Source organism: Eutrigla gurnardus, assembly GCF_963514095.1.
Source record: "Eutrigla gurnardus genome assembly, chromosome: 2".
Lineage (NCBI taxonomy): Eukaryota > Metazoa > Chordata > Actinopteri > Perciformes > Triglidae > Eutrigla > Eutrigla gurnardus.
The window spans coordinates 22,946,706-22,965,701 of NC_139916.1; the positions used below are offsets into that span (position 1 = coordinate 22,946,706).

The following is an 18,996-nucleotide window of genomic DNA, read 5'->3' on the forward strand; positions in this document are numbered from 1 at the left end:
TCTCATTTACTCATATTATACCTCTTCCATTCTCATCAAATGTTTAAATATCTTTGATGATCAACATATAAACTGCTCAAAAAAATAAAGGGAACACCTAAACACCACATGCTAGTTCTCAATGAATAACATATTCCAGTTGGAAATCTTTATTCATTGCAAAGTGCAATGCGTTGACAACAAAACAACATAAGGATGATTAATGAAATCAAAATCCTCATCTTATGGAGGTCTCGATTCAAAATCATACCGAAAATCAAAGTGGAAAATCAGACTGCAGGCTGATCCAACTTTTGTAGAGATTTTTAAAGACATGTCTAAATGATTCTCAGTAGTGCGTGTGGCCTCACCGTGCCTGTATGCACTCCCTATAACGGCTGGGCATGCTCCTGATGAGACGACGGATGGTCTCCTGAGGGATCTCCTCCCAGACCTGGACCAGAGCAGCAGTCAACTCCTGCAGTCTGTGGTGTGACATGGTGTTGGTGGATGGAACAAGACATGATGTCCCAGATGTGCTCAATAGGATTCAGGTGTGGGGAATGGGTAGGCCAGTCCATAACATCAATGCCTTCATCATGCAGGAACTGCTGACACACTCCAGCCACATGAGGCCGAGCATTGTCATGCATTAGAAGGAACCTAGGGCCCCCTACACCAGCATATGGTCTTACAATGGGTCTGAGGATCTCATTCTGGTACCTAATGGCAGTCAGGGTACCTCCGGCAAGCACATGGAGGGCTGTGGGACCTTCCAAAGAAATGCCTCCCCAGACCATCACTGACCCACCGCCAAACCGGTCATGCTGGAGGATGTTGCAGCAGCAGAACGTTCTCCGCGGCGTCGCCAGACCCTGTCACGTCGGTCACATGTGCTCAGGGTGAACCTGCTCTCATCCATGAAGAGCACAGGGTGCCAATGGCCAACGTGCCAATCTCTGTGATCTCTAGCAAATGCCAATCGCATTGCATGGTGTTGGGTTGTAAGCACAGGCCCTATTTGTGGACGTCGGGCCATCAAACCACCCTCATGGAGTCGATTTCCGACCGTTTGAGTTGAAACTTGAACATCAGTGGCCTGCTGGAGGTCATTTTGTAGGGCTCTGGCAGTGCTCCTTCTGTTCCTCCATGCACAAAGGAGCAGATATCAGTCCTGCTGTTTGGTTGTTGTCCTTCTTCGGCCGCCTCCACATCTCCTGGTGTACTGGCCTGTCTCCTGGAATCTCCTCCATGCTCTTTGGACAGGTTGATATCTCAGAAATATGATTGACTTGCAGTTAGATTATGTTGTTGAGTGTTCCCTTTATTTTTTTGAGCAGTGTATATAACACCAATGATGCCCTGCAGTTTTCAATCCAGACTTTGGGGCTACTAAGATGTCTGTGACAGGGTTACAGCCGGCTGCTTGTGAAAAGACAGTGGAGCTACAGAGGTCAAGTTTGAAAAATGTCAGTGAAACTCACTGACTGCCAGAGGCTAGTGTGGTGTTAAAAATACTCTAGGAGCAAATGGATATTAGTGAGTAGCGAAGATTCAGGTATAGAGACAGAGTCACGTTTGCTCTCAGGCTAAACAGAAAGTGAACAGAAGCGCTGACTTTTCCCTGCTTAAACACAGTCCAACTCCATAAACAAACACCAGCCTCACTGACTTTTGTTAAGCTTGTCAGAAGCAGTTAACAGGAAGCTGCCAAACCAAATGAAACACTTGAAATAGGTTTGTCTCGGTTGTTTCCCAATCCAGCTCCAACAAGTTTCATTCTGTGTAAACACCTAGTGGGCGAGAATGATGCCATCTTTTGGGATAGAATTGATTGATTTACCTTGTTAAAGTACAATCAAAGCAAGTATGCAGATGGCGTGAAAATAACTGCCTGCTACCAAGGCACAGCAGAAATAATGCCAGCAATGATTAGACAGTGGACAATTTCACTCCCACATTTTTGGAGTAATCTAGACTGGTACTAATTTTGGAATACTGACATCTCTAAAAGTAGGAACATTATTTATAAATGTGATCAGAAGTTTTGCACTTACATTTCTCTCTGTGAAAGTAACTGACCTAGTAAGTTCTATCAAACTGTCTCTTTCTTTTCTCAATTTTATTTCCATCATATCATGTCAAACAATTGCTAAAAAGGTGGATGTAGAGTCCTCATAGCAAGCAAGCTAGCTAAGTTAGCCACGTCTTGGTTTGAAGGACCAATATACTTTCTTTGGCTATACAATTTTGAAGTACATTCTCATATAACACTAAATTCTGAACTGAGAATTTAATATATAGACCTGTTTTTGGAAGTTTTACCAATGTGCACAAGCAATGTCTAGCTAGCTGTTTAAATAAGCAATTTTTCACTTCTCCTCCAGGCTCTGGCTAATGCAGAATGTTGATCTGGACAGGCTTGAAAAGTGATTTGATGATGAGGAGTAACTTGTTGTTATTGATGGTCATTGACCAAAACTTGTTGCAAAACAGCTCCTCCCTTTACCCGAGTTATTCACCTGCAGGGAAGTGACTTTTTTAGCATTACATCACAATCCTTAAACAAAATTGCTTTTTTTGGCTTTCATTTTACCAAACTATTCTCTTTGGCCAGTCCAGGAGGTGCCCCCTCTGTCAATTCCTGAACTGACCACTGACCAGTTCCACAGAGGAACAGAAGCAGATCAGAGGAGGCTGAAACAGGCATTTCACCCACAGCACACAGAGACAGAAAGGCAGTGGGCCAGCTTCACTCTACTGTTTGTATAGAGCCATTCATCTCCTTATTAGGATCAGTGCCGGGGCTGAAAGGAAGCTACAGGAGCTCTCTGTGTTATTGGTGTCAGTGTCAGAGGATTTGAAAAGATGCTGAACAAGGAACTCAATGCTATTTGTTTAAGTATCAGGGGCAGGAAGAGAGAGACTTAGGCTTAAAAAGGCATGTCTAGAACATTATAGAGTTGTCTTGTAAACTTTTCTGGGCAGAATCACTCATTTGCCAATCACTTTTAAATGGCAAATGGTAAATGGCCTCATTTATATAGCGCTTTTCTCCAAAGCGCTTTACAGTTATGACTGACATTCACCCATTCACTCACACATTCACACACTGACGGCGGAGTCAACCACGCAGGGCGACAGCCAGCTCGTCAGGAGCAATTAGGGTGAGGTGTCTTGCTCAGGGACACCAGGCACTCAGCTAGGAGGAGCCGGGGATCGAACCGGCAATCTTGCGGTTGCCAGCCAACCTCCTGAGCTAAACCCCCCACTTTTACTACCACTACCACTACCACTACCACTACTATGTGGACAAAGGAGTGTGGTTTGCTAAATGGCAGCAGAAAGCTAACACCAAGCATCTTAGTCTGTGGACTGGAGTGTTTGGCAGCGCTGCTATTTGCATTTGGCGTAGACGAGTCTGGTGAGATTGCAGCACAAAAAACGGCTACCAGAGGGACGTCCATCATGAATTATAAAAAGGCCTCTCATTGTCGCTGCCAACGTTAAAAGAAAAGAGAAGAAGAATCGATGTGTGACAGAGTATCCATGATGATTAGCATGTGAAACATTTTATGCCGGCCACTAAAAAAACATTAGTGAAAAGCCTGCAGTTGTGAAAAAACAGCTGACTATTAATGAAGGAGCTGCTGATGCCAAAACAATGGGTGGTTCCCATCACTGAGGAGTGGCCTTCCAACTCACGAGTGAAGGTGGGGGAGAGAAGTGAGAGTGTTGTGCAGGCAGCGATAACAACAACACACAGTGGTTTCAGCCAGATGGGGACCACCCCAAAACACAACAACATTACTTCTCCTCCACACACCACTGCTGCTTGCCGAACAGCATGACTTTGGGATTTGTTGTAAACTGCATACTGACTTGGGCATTGACACACTCCTAACAAAGCCAGCTAATGTTGCTGCACCAAAATCCCTTCATGACTTCACAAAGAAGCTTGCTGCAGATGCAACGGCTCTAATTATAAATCAGCAACCCTATTAATGAGGTGAGAGGATGCTTGTTGGCACACAGAGGAACAAGGCAGTATAAGAGGAGCAGCAGAGAGTGCAGCTCAAAAAAATATGAATATATATATATTTAGCACGTGCTGGCAAGGACTTGCGCAAGGCTGGGCTGAAGTTGCCCAAACAACTTAAATTAAAAAAATAAATGTTTTATATTTGCTGTTGTGATTGCATAAATATGAGTACCAACTTATATCATCCAAACTTATTCCTTTTGATAGGCATGCCTCCATGGGACACAGAATTGAGGATGACTCAGCTGTAGGATTAAAAAAGATGATGCTCAGCGATGCTCTTCACATCCTGTCAGAACCAGAATCAGAACTTTTTTTGACAAATACGTTTTCACATACATGGAAGTTGCCTTGGTGTTCAGTGCACACAAAAGTTAAAAAGAATTAGCAATAAAGCAAAGTACTGCAGTCAAGACCATAAATAGAAGAGTAATCATAAAAATTGTCCATAAATGTGTCATGTGACACTGTATCATGCAAATGTGATATTGTTGCTGTTGAGAGTCTTTTTAATTTGTGGAAATAAAATACCCCTTTCTTCAGGTTAGAACAGGTGGCAATCTCCGGTTCTGTGCAGTGTAGCCATGCATGCATTTGCATTCTTTCGAATCACAAGTAGGGGGCGACTTCTCTGGTTGCAAAAAGAAGTTGGATTGCATAGCTGTCTGTGAGAAATATTATTAACTGAGTTATTATCTCAGTAAACATTGTAAACATGAGTTTAAAGTCTAAATTGCAAGTTTAAGGACTTTGATACACCCATTTGGTAAATTATTGTCCCATTTAGAGTAAAGTAGATGATAAAGCAGGGCATGCTTGAGGGCGTGGCTACCTTGTGATTGACAGAACACTACCATGGTGTTGTCTTTTTGCCTTAAAACCTTAACGCTTTCAGTGTTTTCAGCTCATTAAAGTTGAATAACCTTTCAGTCTTATTCAGCATCAGTTGTACTTAGCTCCACCTACTTGTCTCACTTCTGTTTGCAAAAAAAAACAAGATGGCACTGGCCAAAAACCAAGATGGTGACAACCAAAATGCTTAACTCAAGGCTTAAAATCATAGTCCACAACCAATGAGTGACATCACGGTGACTATGTCCACTTCCAGTGTTGGGAGTAACGCGTTACAAAAGTAATGCATTACTGTATGCATTACATTTTGCTGTAACGCGGTAATGTAAGGCATTACAAAAAAAAAACTGGTAATATTTTACTCGGTACAAATCTCAGTAATGTGCGTTACAATGCATTTTAAACCCGAAATCAATTGACTCTACATTCGCGATTGCGAGATGGGCATACGCTCCACTTTTGGAAAAGTGTGAAAGCCGGTCCGTGTAACTCTACACTATGTTAATTAAGCGCTGTTGTTAGCAGGCTCCATGAGCTGGACACCGACTCACGGAGCGGCTCCCGGTCAGTCAGAGGGCAGCCCACCCCGGCACACCGAGGATTAACAGCTGAGGGGCGGCGGCGAAGGCGGAGGCTCCGATTCTCCCCGTCGGTTTTTAACCGCTTTTATGTCTGCGTCATAACGCTTTTGATGCGAGTTTAAAACAGTAGGTTTGCTTCAAAACGCTAGTGTCAGACGCTGTCAGAGCGTTTATGAACAGTGATTTAGAGCTCCCCTAAATGTCTCAGGTAGGCTTTCAGGTAATTTCGCAGCATAACACAGCGCCTTCAAGGTAATTAAAAAAGACGTACGGCAAATCTGGAATGAAAAATGGCCCTGTTATTTCATCCCCGAATCCCATTCATGAACACAATATCAAATATCAGTTAACGAGTCGTTTTCCGTTTCTCGTTTTCCGTTTTTAAAACGAATAACGGGATACGAGTCATTTTCCGTTTTTCGTTCTTTTATTTTGAAGCGAAAAACATCACATCCTGCTGTGTAATGAGCTGCATTGAACACAAGAAGATCCATTGAGAACAAAAAATACATATTTCCTTTTATTTTGGCCAATAGTAATGCAAAAGTAATGTAAAAGTAGTGTAATGCCTTACAATTCAAAGACAGTAATATTGTAATGTAACTAATTACTTTGAAATGACAGTAACAAGTAATAAATAATGCATTACGCTTTTGAAGTAACTTGCCCAACACTGTCCACTTCTATATTCAGAATATGAGCACTCGTGTTTTGCACGTCCCTGTATGCTGTACTATAAAAGTACAATTACTGTTACTGTTACTCAATGTGAGCTAAAAGAGTGTATTCTTCTGAAGTAAAAGGTTCAAATCAGAGCTTATGGAGTTTGTGGATCATTTACAAGAAAATGTGTACTTTACATTACTCATGATTCAATTGTGGATGAATCAGCAAGGTCATTTTGCCATTAAACCATTTTGGTTGAGTTTTAGTCAGAAAAACGGACCTGGTCTATGGTTTTCAAACTGTGTGATGCTCCCTGTGAAGAGAGAGTTAAAGGGGGGTTGAAGAGGTAGAGACAAAAAGATACTTGAGGTGAAAGAGACAAGGCAGTGTTCTAAAAACAACAGAAAGTTAGCTATCGCAGTTTGTCCTGCTGGTCACCAACATGGTCAACCATGTTGGTCAACAGTTGGGGCAGCAGCAGTTACTGTGACAGATTATGGAGGCAAATAAAGTTATTTAAAACCCTTGATGCCGACAACTTGCATCAAAAGTCCGCCTCCTTCTCTTTAACTGAGGCATAAATCAGTCAGCTCAAAACACACAGACACACATATTCAGTGCCCCCCCCCCCCCCCCCCCCCCACGGATATTACATTATCTCTGATGTCCATGACGAATAATCGTCCAGAAATCCCCTTGTAAATCATAGAGAGCTAGAAGGACACTCACGAGAGCACAGACCTCCGCCAAGGCTATTGCCATAAGTGAAAATTAATGTGTATGTGCCCTGAGACCAACATTTCCCCGGTTATCTATGCTGCACCCTTCGACAATTCATTAAAACCAGGCAAGTATTTTTATTTTATGTAATCCTGTTGATTAACAGACAAATGAACTGAACCAGAAACCTAACATTGTTGGTGGAGGTAAAGACTGTCAACTTCAGCATCACAGTATTCCATTGACAGCTGCCTGTACCTTCGGACATTGCAAAGAACAACTGGTGATTGCTAATACTTTAAATGGTGACAATTTCTCAAATTTGGGGAAGTAGTTGACTTAATTCCGTTTGAGGGGGACCCTACAGTGTGAGACTTCAAAAAAACCCTGAGCTTTGAAACTCGCCAGGCTGTTGACACTGTTGACACAGTCAAGCATGAAATGGTCAACATGACTAATAGCATTATGACAAAAGACATGCAGAAGATAGTTTCACAAATTATCTGATAATAGGAAATGTTGATGGGGATTTGATGGAAGAATGAGTGTGTACACAGCTTGTAAGTTTTTTTCCAAGCGGAAGTGCCTTAACCTAGCATTCTCTTTACTGTCCATCAGGGGGCGACTCCTCTGGTTGCAAAAATAAGTCTGACTGCATGGAATTTTATGAGAAAATTACATTTACATTTACATTACATTTACATTTAGGTCATTTAGCAGACGCTTTTGTCCAAAGCGACTTACAATAAGTACATTTGTCAAAAGAAGGAAACAAGGAAACCACAACGTATCATTGCCAATAAAGTAAGAGCTAAAAATAGAACAAGTGTTAGGTCCTCATCTGAGTAAACTAGTACTTCAAGAGCAACAGTGCTACGATCAGAGTGCTATAGGTAAGGGTTTTTTACCCTCTCACTTAATTTACCCTCTCACTTAATTTACTATACTAATCTCTATTACTAATCTCAACAAGCATTATAAAAACCACAATGGTATAGTATCAAGCACTCGTTTCAAGTCATCTTCAATACAGCACGATGTTCATTAGTCCATTTAGAATAAATTGACCATAAAGCAGGGTATTCTTTAGGGTATGACTAGCTTGTGATTGATAGACTGCTACCACAGAATCATACTGTGGGTTCGCTACAGTCTCACTTAGTGTTAAAATGTTCTGTTCGTCAGATCCACCTGTCACTCCTCAGCAGTCCAAATATGGTCACTTGCATTCACTGGTTGAAAACAATTCCAAGATGGCGATGTTGAACTTGAGGTTTCAACCCATAGTCCACAAACCGTCACAATGACGACGTTCACTTGTTCTAAGCGTTGTGTGTGTGTGTGTGTGTGTGTGTGTGTGTGTGTGTGTGTGTGTGTGTGTGTGTGTGTGTGTGTGTGTGTACAAGACATGTGTCGCAAGTGTCCACTGATTATTACTGAGAACTGTAAACACACACTGCAAGTATGAGTGTACAAAGTGTGGAGTAATGACTGCAGCTGTGCCTGGATCTGCCTTCCAACCTGTCAGACCAGTTTCAAAACTACACCACGGGGCCCACAGGGACTGGGAGTAGTCCTGTTCATCTCCGTCTCCATAGACCACTGCAGTAAATCAAGCTAACACGACCCTCAACAAGCACATTTCATCCCTGAGAAATAGTGGGCGCTATCCAACCTGACAGACTGCTACAGCCCGCATGCAGCCTACACCCACCTGCTTCATTGGGTATTTGATGCACAATCATCCTTTAGGTTAATTAGCAGTGAAATATAATGCAGAGGTCAGAGTGGACCCAGCTTCCTCAATAGAGCGGCATATCTCTTTAACGAGACAGCAGCAGCAACCATTTTTAATCACAGTGTAGAAGCCAAACTGTGCTCCAGTAGTTCACTTCACTACACCTGCAACATCAGCATGTTTGCAAATCAACTTCCTCAGTAGCAACAGCATGGTATTGTTTATGTTTTGTTTTGTTTTTGTTTTTGTTTTTTTTATTTCTGTTACTCTAATCCTTCCTAATCCTCTTTTCAGGTCTAGATTTATTTATTTATAAATACTTTGCACTAAGATCGACCTTGGTGTCGACTATTTTCCCCCAATTCGCCAGCTTTCTACAATGTGCTCACTCTAATCATCGGGGAAATGGACAGATCAACAATGGAATTAGCCTTCCTCCACAACTGTTGAATGCAAAGGCTCCAATTAATGATTGCCAAGTGTGAAGTGGCCAAAAGAAAACAATGGCTGCTGGCTTGGTTTGTTGGCAAAGGCCAACACAGCTGAAGAAGAAAATTTCCAAGGCAGACCACAACGACGGAAAAATAAGCAGCCTGGAACAGAAGCGGAAACTTTCCTTGCCACCTTTGCCTGAAATATGAATGCTGCTTTACTGTTGGGAGGCAAAAAAAAAAAAGAATATGAGCAGCATTATGGGTATCGTTGCACCAGATCAAAGCAAGACAACAACATGATGAGTCTCATCCTTTAGAGGCAGGGGATTTGTTCAAAGAAGGCGGCGGTCGAGAGGGAGCGAGGGAGACAAGTGTAGGTATGCAAAGGAAGGAGGGAAAAAACGGAGAACCTGCTGACTCACTGTAATCATCAGGCTGAGGCAGCCTGAGCTGCTGCTGCTGCTGCTGCTCAGGGTAAAGCTCTCTGCCTCCCCTTCAGAAGGACAAAGTAATGCTTCCCATCAACTGTGAAGAGCTTTATGACAGAAGGTGGGAAATAGGAAAAACTTCCCTATGGCATGAAATAGCCTCTCTTTCTCACTTCTTACTGCAGACGGCATGATGCAATCCGAGGAAGGCAATAATTCACCCAGAGCTGTGTGAAGTGTGTAAAAAAAAACAAAGCAAAAAATAAAGCCCCGATGATACAGCGGACATCTGTACAGAGATGAATTGACAGGAGAAAAAAAAACTGTGGACATTGTAGCTGTAAACCCCAAACATACATATGACAACGCAGTGAAACAATGATGGTGTTCAAGTGAGTAAGAAGACTTTGACAGGACTGCAGCATTCTGATGAGGTTCAATACAATTCCCATAAAACAATAGCACACAGCCAGCGCGGTTACTCTCGTTATGATTATTGCAAACAAAGCTGGTAAACAGCATGCAAAACAGAGATCATGGTCTAGGATTAGGTATATTGGATAAATAAACACAAGGCTGCAGTGCACTTTACCGCTGTAGTACGCTCTGTGAATATTAGGTGACAGTCAATAGCACAGCGCTGATCATCAGTTATCAGGTATCAGCTATGAGTTACATAGTTTGTAAATGTTTGTGATGATGGTATTTAGGCCAGGAAGGTTTGAAAGATGCTATCGACTTGTTTTTAAAGCTTGACCTACACAACAAATTAAAGGTCAGAATATCAGAGCCTTTGCTGCAGCAATTTTGTAAAGCTACACCTGAGTCAGAGTGATTTGATTCAAATTTGATTTGGCTGTTTAATACAAAGATTTGAGCATTTGTTCCTTTTTCCCCCCACATAGATTATCTGTCAATCTAAAAATACATTGCCCTTTGTTTCAGTGATTATTTCAACAACATTAATGTAGTGAATTGCAGTCCAATGCGGCCCACCACGCTTTGTTAATGAACAGGTAATGTTTTTTACACTTCTCAACCAGTGGAATCCACACAGTCTGCCCAGGGGATTCAACTCGGCAGGTAAGGCTGCTCAGTGTGGGAGGAAGAAGAATTACCCCATCTTTATAGTTTATAGTTCTTTTCTCATTGGACAAAAATACCCACACACACCCACTATCATCCGGCTTTTGTCTTTAGTGGGAAAGGTTACAGTTGATCGATTCCAAATGAGCCTGCAGTAATCACGGGTACTTATCAACTGCAAGTCAGGCAGCAAACTCCAGTTCTGAAAAGTGAAGCCAACTCTGAAGTGCCTTAAACTTGCATTCTCTCTACTGGCCATCAGGGGGCGACTCTTCTGGTTGCAAGAATAAGTCTGACTCCATGGAAGCCAATGAGAAAATTACTCTACTTCTTACGTTATTATCTCACTAAACATTGTAAACATGAATTTATGGTCTCAAACGCTAGTTTTAGGTCCTCTTCAATACAGCATGATGTTCATTTAGTAAATGATGGTCTATTTAGAGTCAAATAGACAATGAAGCTGTGTACGCTTTAGGGCGGTGCTACCTTGGGATTGACAGGTAAAAAAAAATCAAAAATGGCGACGGCCAGAATGCCAAACTAGTCCACAAACCAATGAGTGATGTCGCAGGGACTACATCTCCTTACACTTACACAGTCAGTGATCCACCTCCAATCACAGGGAAGGAAACAGGACAGCGAGGAGCACATGCCAACTTTTGCTCCTTTTCTGGCACGATGTTGTGTGAAGTGACTATATAATAAATACAATTATAATTATAATTATAATTCATTAACATACAAAACCATTAATTAGCTCTCCTCAACGTCACCAGACTCCAGTCAGACAACTAATTTTACCTCATCGTAAAAGACTACATTCAAACTCAACAGCAACAAAATAAAACTCATCAAATCCCTTTTTGTCAGTCTTTCCACTATTCCAGCAATCACCAACTCTGGTTTGAGAGTCTGAAAGAAAGACTGACTAAGCAACAGCTATACAAATTAAGTTTCCGCCTCACATTTTTGCTGTTTCCTACCCTCGTTTTTTATGGCTCAATTGTTGAAGATGGCACACCAGAGAAAAAAAGTTCATACTTGTCTACTGGCAATGGGAAAGGAGAGTATCAGGTATTTTTAAAGCATCTGTCATGTGTTCAAAACACCTGCATATATGCACACAAGTTGGTGGGTAAAGCAGTCAATCAGAATTCAATTTGCTTCCAAAATATGCACATTGTACCAGCTTTTACCTTCCATGTCACATCTACTTGCATGCATTGTTTCCTGTGGATCGCTTGTGTCTGGATACGCAATTTGAATGCTGCAGAATCTGCGGCATTATCCCTAAAACAACAACATGGAGAGTGCAGACTCCATATATTGACATAAATATAAATAGTAAAAAAAAAAAGGGGGGGGGGGGGGGGGGGTTGATACCCTGACAATCCTACAGATGATAACTTCAGGATTGAAACTGGATTTAGATTAAGGTTGTGATTAGATGTTTGTTCGTTAAAATTAGGTATTCGGCAATGCTTTACATCAATAAGCAACTCCCTCAAGTGTAGAAGTACAAACACAAGTGTGTGTCCATTGTTGTTGTTTTGGTCGTTCTGTGGTTATTTTTTGTCTGTAGTCGCTTTGCCCCTTTTTATAGTCATCGTGGGTCCCTTTGTGTCTCTTTGTTGTTGTTTTGGTCTCTTTGCGTCTCTTGGTAGCTGTTTTACTTTTCTTTGTGGTCATTTTGAGTCTCTTCTTGGTTGGCACGCGTCTCTCTGACTGACATTTGGTCGTTGAAGGTCAGGGGGGCCCCTGACACTTTGCGCCCCTGGGCCTGTGCCCGACAGGGCCGTTTAGTAATCCAATCATATGCATGTCTGTGTGGTTGTCTCTGTGTGTTGCTGGTCACTGGCGTTCTGCAAGCAGGAAGGGACGTGAGCACAATCACCAGGCTATAAAAACATGGCGAATCAAAGAAGATTTTACTGGGCCAAAAGCAATGACAAGCACAGGACACAACACGGCAGGGTGACCCCACACAAGTATGCAACATTTCATGCATGGGCCAAGGGCTACAGTATATACAAAAGAAAACGATGACACAGGTAAAATGGCCACCTAAAAATACAGTCTTCCTCCGTGATGGTCTTTCACACGGAGAAGCCACTAACCGCTCCCTTTTTCCAACAGAGAAGTCAAGAAGAAATGGCCGAGTTAACTTGAAATTGCGAGGAATGACAGCCTCGAATGAGACACGGAGGGCTGCTTCAGCCTCACTGGATGCCTCATACATGCTCATTTGAATTGCAAATGGTGGTCGGCAGCATGCTGGGCTGTGAAATCCCAGTGGCACCCTCGGGCATCTGAACTCAAACACTGAACATGTGCGCACTAGTAGCAAGACCCTGTGCACACGCTACGGTAAATTTATTACGGTATTTTTTTTTTTTTAAAAGGCAAAATGTTGAGTTAGATCCACCTGGATGTGCCTGTGTGATCACAGATTCATGTCGTAGTAGCGAGGTGCAAACAGCGGAGGAGCTGGCGCTGAGATGAGGTAATGGCTCCCTGGCAGTTAATGGGGGAGAAGGAGCATCAGGAAGCTGGCTGGCAGGGTGACTAGGCAAGGCTGACACAGCAGGCGGGGGAGTGTGTCCGATGTTAACGACGTGGACGCCGTGTGACAGCAGCGCTGCCAGCTGAGCATGACAGTGTGTGCGGCCTGGAGGAAGAGCATGACAAAGTACCAGGAGCCCATCTGTATGGTAACACCGTGGAGGAACTGAGTCACACTTGGTCCGACTTGCCCTAATGCAAGGACAAAGCATTAGCTTAGGAAATATGATACGAGAGTCAATTAGAGCTTTTAGGGACAAAACTTTATGGAACTTTCTTGGAGATTTGGCAATGCTAGATGATTGTAATGAACTCAAAGATCGACAGAAGGTAGACAGCTCAATATATAAGACGCAGGCAAAGCATCCCGATGGTGAAGCCCATGCATACATTGCTGACACATTCCTTAACGATACTGTATGTAATTCCACAAAACCTGCAGAAGCAAGGGGGCCAAAGGTGAGGCCATTTCCACACACGGACCTGCCCGAGCATGCAGGCGAACACAGGCAGAGCCTGCTTCACCTCCACAGCCATACATCTCCACCGGATTCAGCTGAAGAACACCACTTTACACATCATTGACAAATTATTACACTGCAAGTACATTTGTATTGATTTAAAATGGCCAAATCTCTCAGCTACACCTTTGTGTTAAAAGATCAACACAAACCAGAGGTGATGACGGGGGTGTGACATTGTCAACAGCGATTGTGCAAGTCCTCTGTGCTTGTGTGCATCTGTCAGTGTGGCTGTTGCATAATTAGTGACGGGCGTGTAGGAGAACACACCGACTCATATCTCGATCCAGTTTGGCCCGGGAGGCTGAGGCACACTGAGATTAGCAGCTGACGTCTGAAGCGCAGCGCAACTTTAAACAGCAAAACGAGGAGGCCGTGCTGTAGGTGACAGCATCATGTGTGCAGCCTGTAAGTGGCCGTCCAGATCCCGGAGGGCTTCTGGCTGACTTAGTTGCAGGCTGGCTGTCAACACCGGACCGGGCCAGTGGGTATAGCACCTCAAGACGACGCAACAACTTGCCTCGGTGCGTCCGCTTCATTCCCACAACATTATTCATCCCGCGCTAGAGGACGGCGAGCAGGCGGGCAAAGTCCACGCGCGTTACCAAACGAACAGCTGCAGCTTAAATACATGTTGTCACTGCAGCGGCTAAAAGGCACAACGACAGCCCAGCAAAGCGCAGTGACCGCTGGCGGAAATGTTAAAAAAAAGGAAGGTCTCGGAGACGTTAAAGCCCGACATTCAACAAATCGTTGAACACAACCAAGCCTGGGTTTAAAACGACATGAGCAAACCAACAAGAGGCAGAGGAGAAGGAAGGGGGAGTATGAATATTTCAACGTACCCTCCTGTCAGACAGACATCCAGGGGAGGACCATGGATGGTGCGCACCGGCGGAGGTCAATCCTGCTCCTGTCGCCGCTCCGTGTTTATTCTCCGGTTACAGGGGAAGGGAGTGTGTCGGTGTTTTGCCGGTGAAACGCCTAATGACAGAAGAAGGAGGAGGAGGAGGAGGAGGAGAGAAAGAGGGAGGGACGCTGTCAGATGCAGTGAGGGAGGCAGGCGGGGAGGGAGCAGTGACACACACGCGTACAGTGTGCGTTCAGGGGGAATGCGTAACACCAAACAACGCAAGTGTCATTCCTGCAATGACGACAAAAACACCCATTCCTCACTGTCACTAAGTACTCACATTAAAAAAATAACAAGAACATGCGGAAACATTGCAACAAAAGGGGACATAACCACACGTCGTTTCCACAGCAGCTGCATTCACGTGTCAGTGATGTTTGTCAGGGGAATGAACGAAGCAACAAGACGCCGTGGAAGTAGATTTGGATCGTTAGCGAGCGGGAGAGGACGTTTCGTTTTGGGACACATTCACTCTCTTCCTTTGGATGAAATATTTAAAGCCCGGGCGGGCACTACATCAGAGGGGCTGCTGTTATTTCTCGCAGTGTCGTCACAGCCCCCTTTGATTTCATCACTCGATGCACCGCCTCCTTCGCTCCCTCACCTTTTTGCATACAGGAGATGATGGGATTTATTCGAACAAAGGACCAGCCGCAACACCCGCTGCTGTAACTGAGAAATGAATTTGAAACGTGAAAGGTAATCGCAGTTCTCCACTGTGTGTGGTCAATGAACAAGGTTTTGTTTTGAAAGGTTTGATAACACTCACCAATGAGGGCTGACTTGATTAATCACTACTGGTCCCTGACAAAAGCAGGCCCACGTGCTGTCACTGGGCTCAGAAGGATGGAGGGAATATTACAGCAATAGGCTAGAATAATATATTACCAGCCAAATACAAAACACACATGGTCACTACAGGCTCACTGGCAACAGTTTAACCACTCTACTGTAAGGCAGTTTCATTGTATTTCTATCTAGTGCCGAGGCTAGAACCAGACAAGGGGCAGCTGTCCCACTGGCACCACAACTCTACGTTTATGTTACCTGGATTGTGCAAAATGTATCTGGAAATATGGAGCAATAATAATATCAAGTGACAGCCACAATGATTTAGCATGTTATTCCTATGACACATGAACATTTTTTAAAACAATCAAAATTGATGCAGCAGCACAGAGGTATTATTAATATTCTTATCATTATAGTTATTATTATTTCTATTGGGTTGGTTATGGCCCAGTGATGTGGCGCAGCTCCCTATGGAGTCATAAAATAATATACAACCTTTTTCACCTTTTGCCGAAATTAGTTTAGTCTCTAATCCTGAGGCCCCGTCTTCAGTCATTGTGTCAAAACATAGGCTGTAAGTGGACGTAGACATGGGGACTTCACCTATTTGTTTGTGGATTATGGTTACGAAGCCTCGAGTTCAGCATGTTGGCCGTCATATTTGGACTGTGGAGGATCTGACCAGCATTCTGACTGCATGGAGCCATCTGGCTTCTGGTGTGAAGCTGGTAATGAAGCTAGCTTCATAGTTTGAGGTCAACTTTACAGCTAAGTGTAATCTTAGTAGCTAATTGTGTTGGTAATGATAGCATCACAGTCAAAACCACTTCTAAAGTCAGGCTGAAATGAAAAATAGCATTTGAACCCTTTAAGACCACATCCACAGTCATATTGTGCAACTATTTAACAATATATGCCAAAAATAAATTTATTTAATTTTTATATAAAAATCCAATTTTGTTTTCTTCCTGGAGGACAATATATGGACACATGCTTACGTCAGCCAATAATATCAATCAACCATCCATCAATCAATCTGCAACTCCATCACTGCACAGGGTGAGAAGGTTGGGAATGAAACATTACGTCCCACCCATTTCCCTCAGAAATACATGACCACAGATGATATTCTTGAAATGCCGCCCAGCTCAACTTTAAGATGCTCATTATTTCATATGCTATAGCAGGTAACTTTTATGATAACAATTGACCACATGACTACTTGCGATGACAAATCATCACCAGCCTCTTTACCGCCCCTCAGTTTGATGAAGTATATTTGGCCCACTACTTTACTGTTTTACATTGTTTCCAGCAGCAACATGCATTTGTTTTCATTTGAAAAATAAGCACCAAACCGCAGACAGGCAGCATAGTGGAAGATTTAGTTGCTAAAGAGCCAGGAATAAAGGCCCAGCAGCTTATTTGTGTCCTTAACTGTGAAACGCTACAGTATTATTGATTCACATCACCATCGCACTCCTCACACCATTCAGTGAGTTCTCCTGCTCTGTATGGAAGCATCTGCACTGATATGTTTGTCACCTGTCTCTGATTTCATATGTTCTTCTCAGGGTCTGATCTTTAAGAGTTTTTCACTGACGGGGCTGCATAAATGTTTAAGCCTGATGAGACATAAAAGAAAAAAACAATCCATATTTCAACACGAAAACTTAATGGATGAGGTTTCTGGTCTATGGGCCATGCATCTGTAATTAATAGCATCTGCCAAGCAAGAATTCAAAAGCCATGTGTATGTTTTAGTGGCTAAGCTCCTGTTTTGCTCTGGCTATTTGTTAAAGCAGGTAGAATCTTTATGCACAGTGCACCAAGTTATAAGCCAACAAAGATGAACATATCTACTTTAAAGCCTGTCTGCTTGATAATGTCTATCAGCTGCAGGTGGAGGCGTAAAGGATGCTGTTACTGTAACAACACCAAGCACACCTTTAGCTAACATGAGGCCATACATCATGCTGAAGCTAAATGTCCACTTAATGGAAGATTTGTTTTGATGATGGTTCAGTTTACACTAAGAAACTTCATCCAGAACGTAAATGTTGTTTTTGCTAAATTCTTATTGTCTATCTTCTCACCTGTTTTAATTTGTTACAGTTGGTGCATGTCTGACCACACCCAATGCTGGGTGGAGGAGGTGTGACACCGTGGCAGTGAAATACAGTTTTTTGTTGTTTTTTTTGGCTCTGAGCAAACACCCACTTGGCAGGACAGTGGAAGCACTGCGGACAACAAAAAGAGCTGAAACCACAAAAAGTCCTGGTTACACATCATCTATCTTGAATCCATCTCCCTCAGCACAGCTCCAGGGCAGTTTGGGTCAGCGCTTCCCAAAATTAGAGCTGATAGACAGTCTCGTAGAAAGTCTTTGGGAGATCCATCAGACAGGCTTTTAGAATTCTGCTAGTGTCTGCTGTTGCCTGCAGGTTGCTTTGCAAAGACAAGGATACATATTCAAAATGAACTGATGCTGCTTGTGTTCTGGGATGTGCTGCTTCCAATGTTGTTTTTTAAAGAGGACAGAACATCATAATTATTTCATCTGCTTCTTCTCCCTTCTCACCTGCACGGTTTCCTGTCCCAGCACGCACTGGGTGGAGAGTAGTTCGTCCACCACATGACTAAGACAAAAAGACAGATGCTCACACACATACTGATGGGCACTGAGTCAGACTTAAAAGACTAAAAACATCTGAAGTTCAAATGAATTTCAAAGGGCCATGTAAAGGAGTAGCAAACACATGACAGGTAGAGGTTTGGCTGGCAAAGGGATCATTTTCATGAAAAAACATACATTGTAAATATAGAACCAGGTATGTTTTAGCACAGAAAAGGTTGCCAGATCTTTAAAAACGTCAATGGTATGCTTTTGAGCTGTTTGAGTTTGAGGAGAAAAGTTACCACCGCCAGTCACCGAAATGGCAATACAGTCTTTTCCCATTTGAGGATTGATCGTATAGCAAACAGTGTGGCCACAGCTTGGTTAACATTAAAACATACCAAGGCACACCTGAGGCCTGTACTACAAAGCGAGTTCAACATACCCAGAGTATCTTTCAGTTATCCAGCTAAAGTAAACCTAACAAAGGCAATCAGAGATAAGCGGTCACACGAAGCTGGTTATCAACTCGTTAACTCAACCCAGGGTTTACCTGTCCAGCTATGAGCCTGTGCACATGAAAGAGGCGGGGTTTGCAGCATTTGACCAATCACATACATGGATCAGTCTACGGGCAGCGGAGCGGAATAGTTCACGTACCAGGAGCGAACCATAATCTTACAGAAAAAGAAACAAGAAGAAGTTAAACATATAATACAGGCAAAAGCAACAATTTCATCTGCTAAATGCAGGAAGGACAGCTGGCAAAAACTCGCTGACTGTGTGAATGCGTAAGTCATATTAATAGCATTAGTAGTAGTATAATATGACTACCCCATCATAAGAGAACTACTAGATCTGACTGACCAAATGTTAAACAAATGTATTAAGTGTGCTGATAGCTCAGTGGTAGAGTTACCGCCCCATGTACCGAGGCTCCTTGCAGCGGTCCCGGGTTTGAATCCGCCCTGTGGTCCTCTTTTAAAGCATGTCGTCGCTCTATCTCACCCCTTTAACTCTCACGCTGTCCTCCCGCAAGGAAAAGCTGAAAAAATTACTTTA

General features: G+C 43.1%; 1 protein-coding gene across 7 annotated transcripts in view; it reads right to left on the bottom strand.

The window, feature by feature from the left end:
• Positions 1 to 14,620, bottom strand: part of LOC311022593 (band 4.1-like protein 1) — a 90,311-nt gene extending 75,691 nt beyond the window's left edge. For 2 of the 7 annotated variants that reach the window (XM_084023961.1, XM_084023960.1), the window contains exon 1: positions 14,458 to 14,614. The gene's annotated coding sequence lies outside the window, so the exon portion shown is untranslated. Of the gene's footprint in view, positions 1 to 14,457 lie in introns of all 7 variants that reach the window. The other 5 variants (XM_084023956.1, XM_084023957.1, XM_084023958.1 and 2 more) reach the window with 5 other exon arrangements.
• Between the last annotated feature and the right edge of the window lie 4,376 nt (positions 14,621 to 18,996).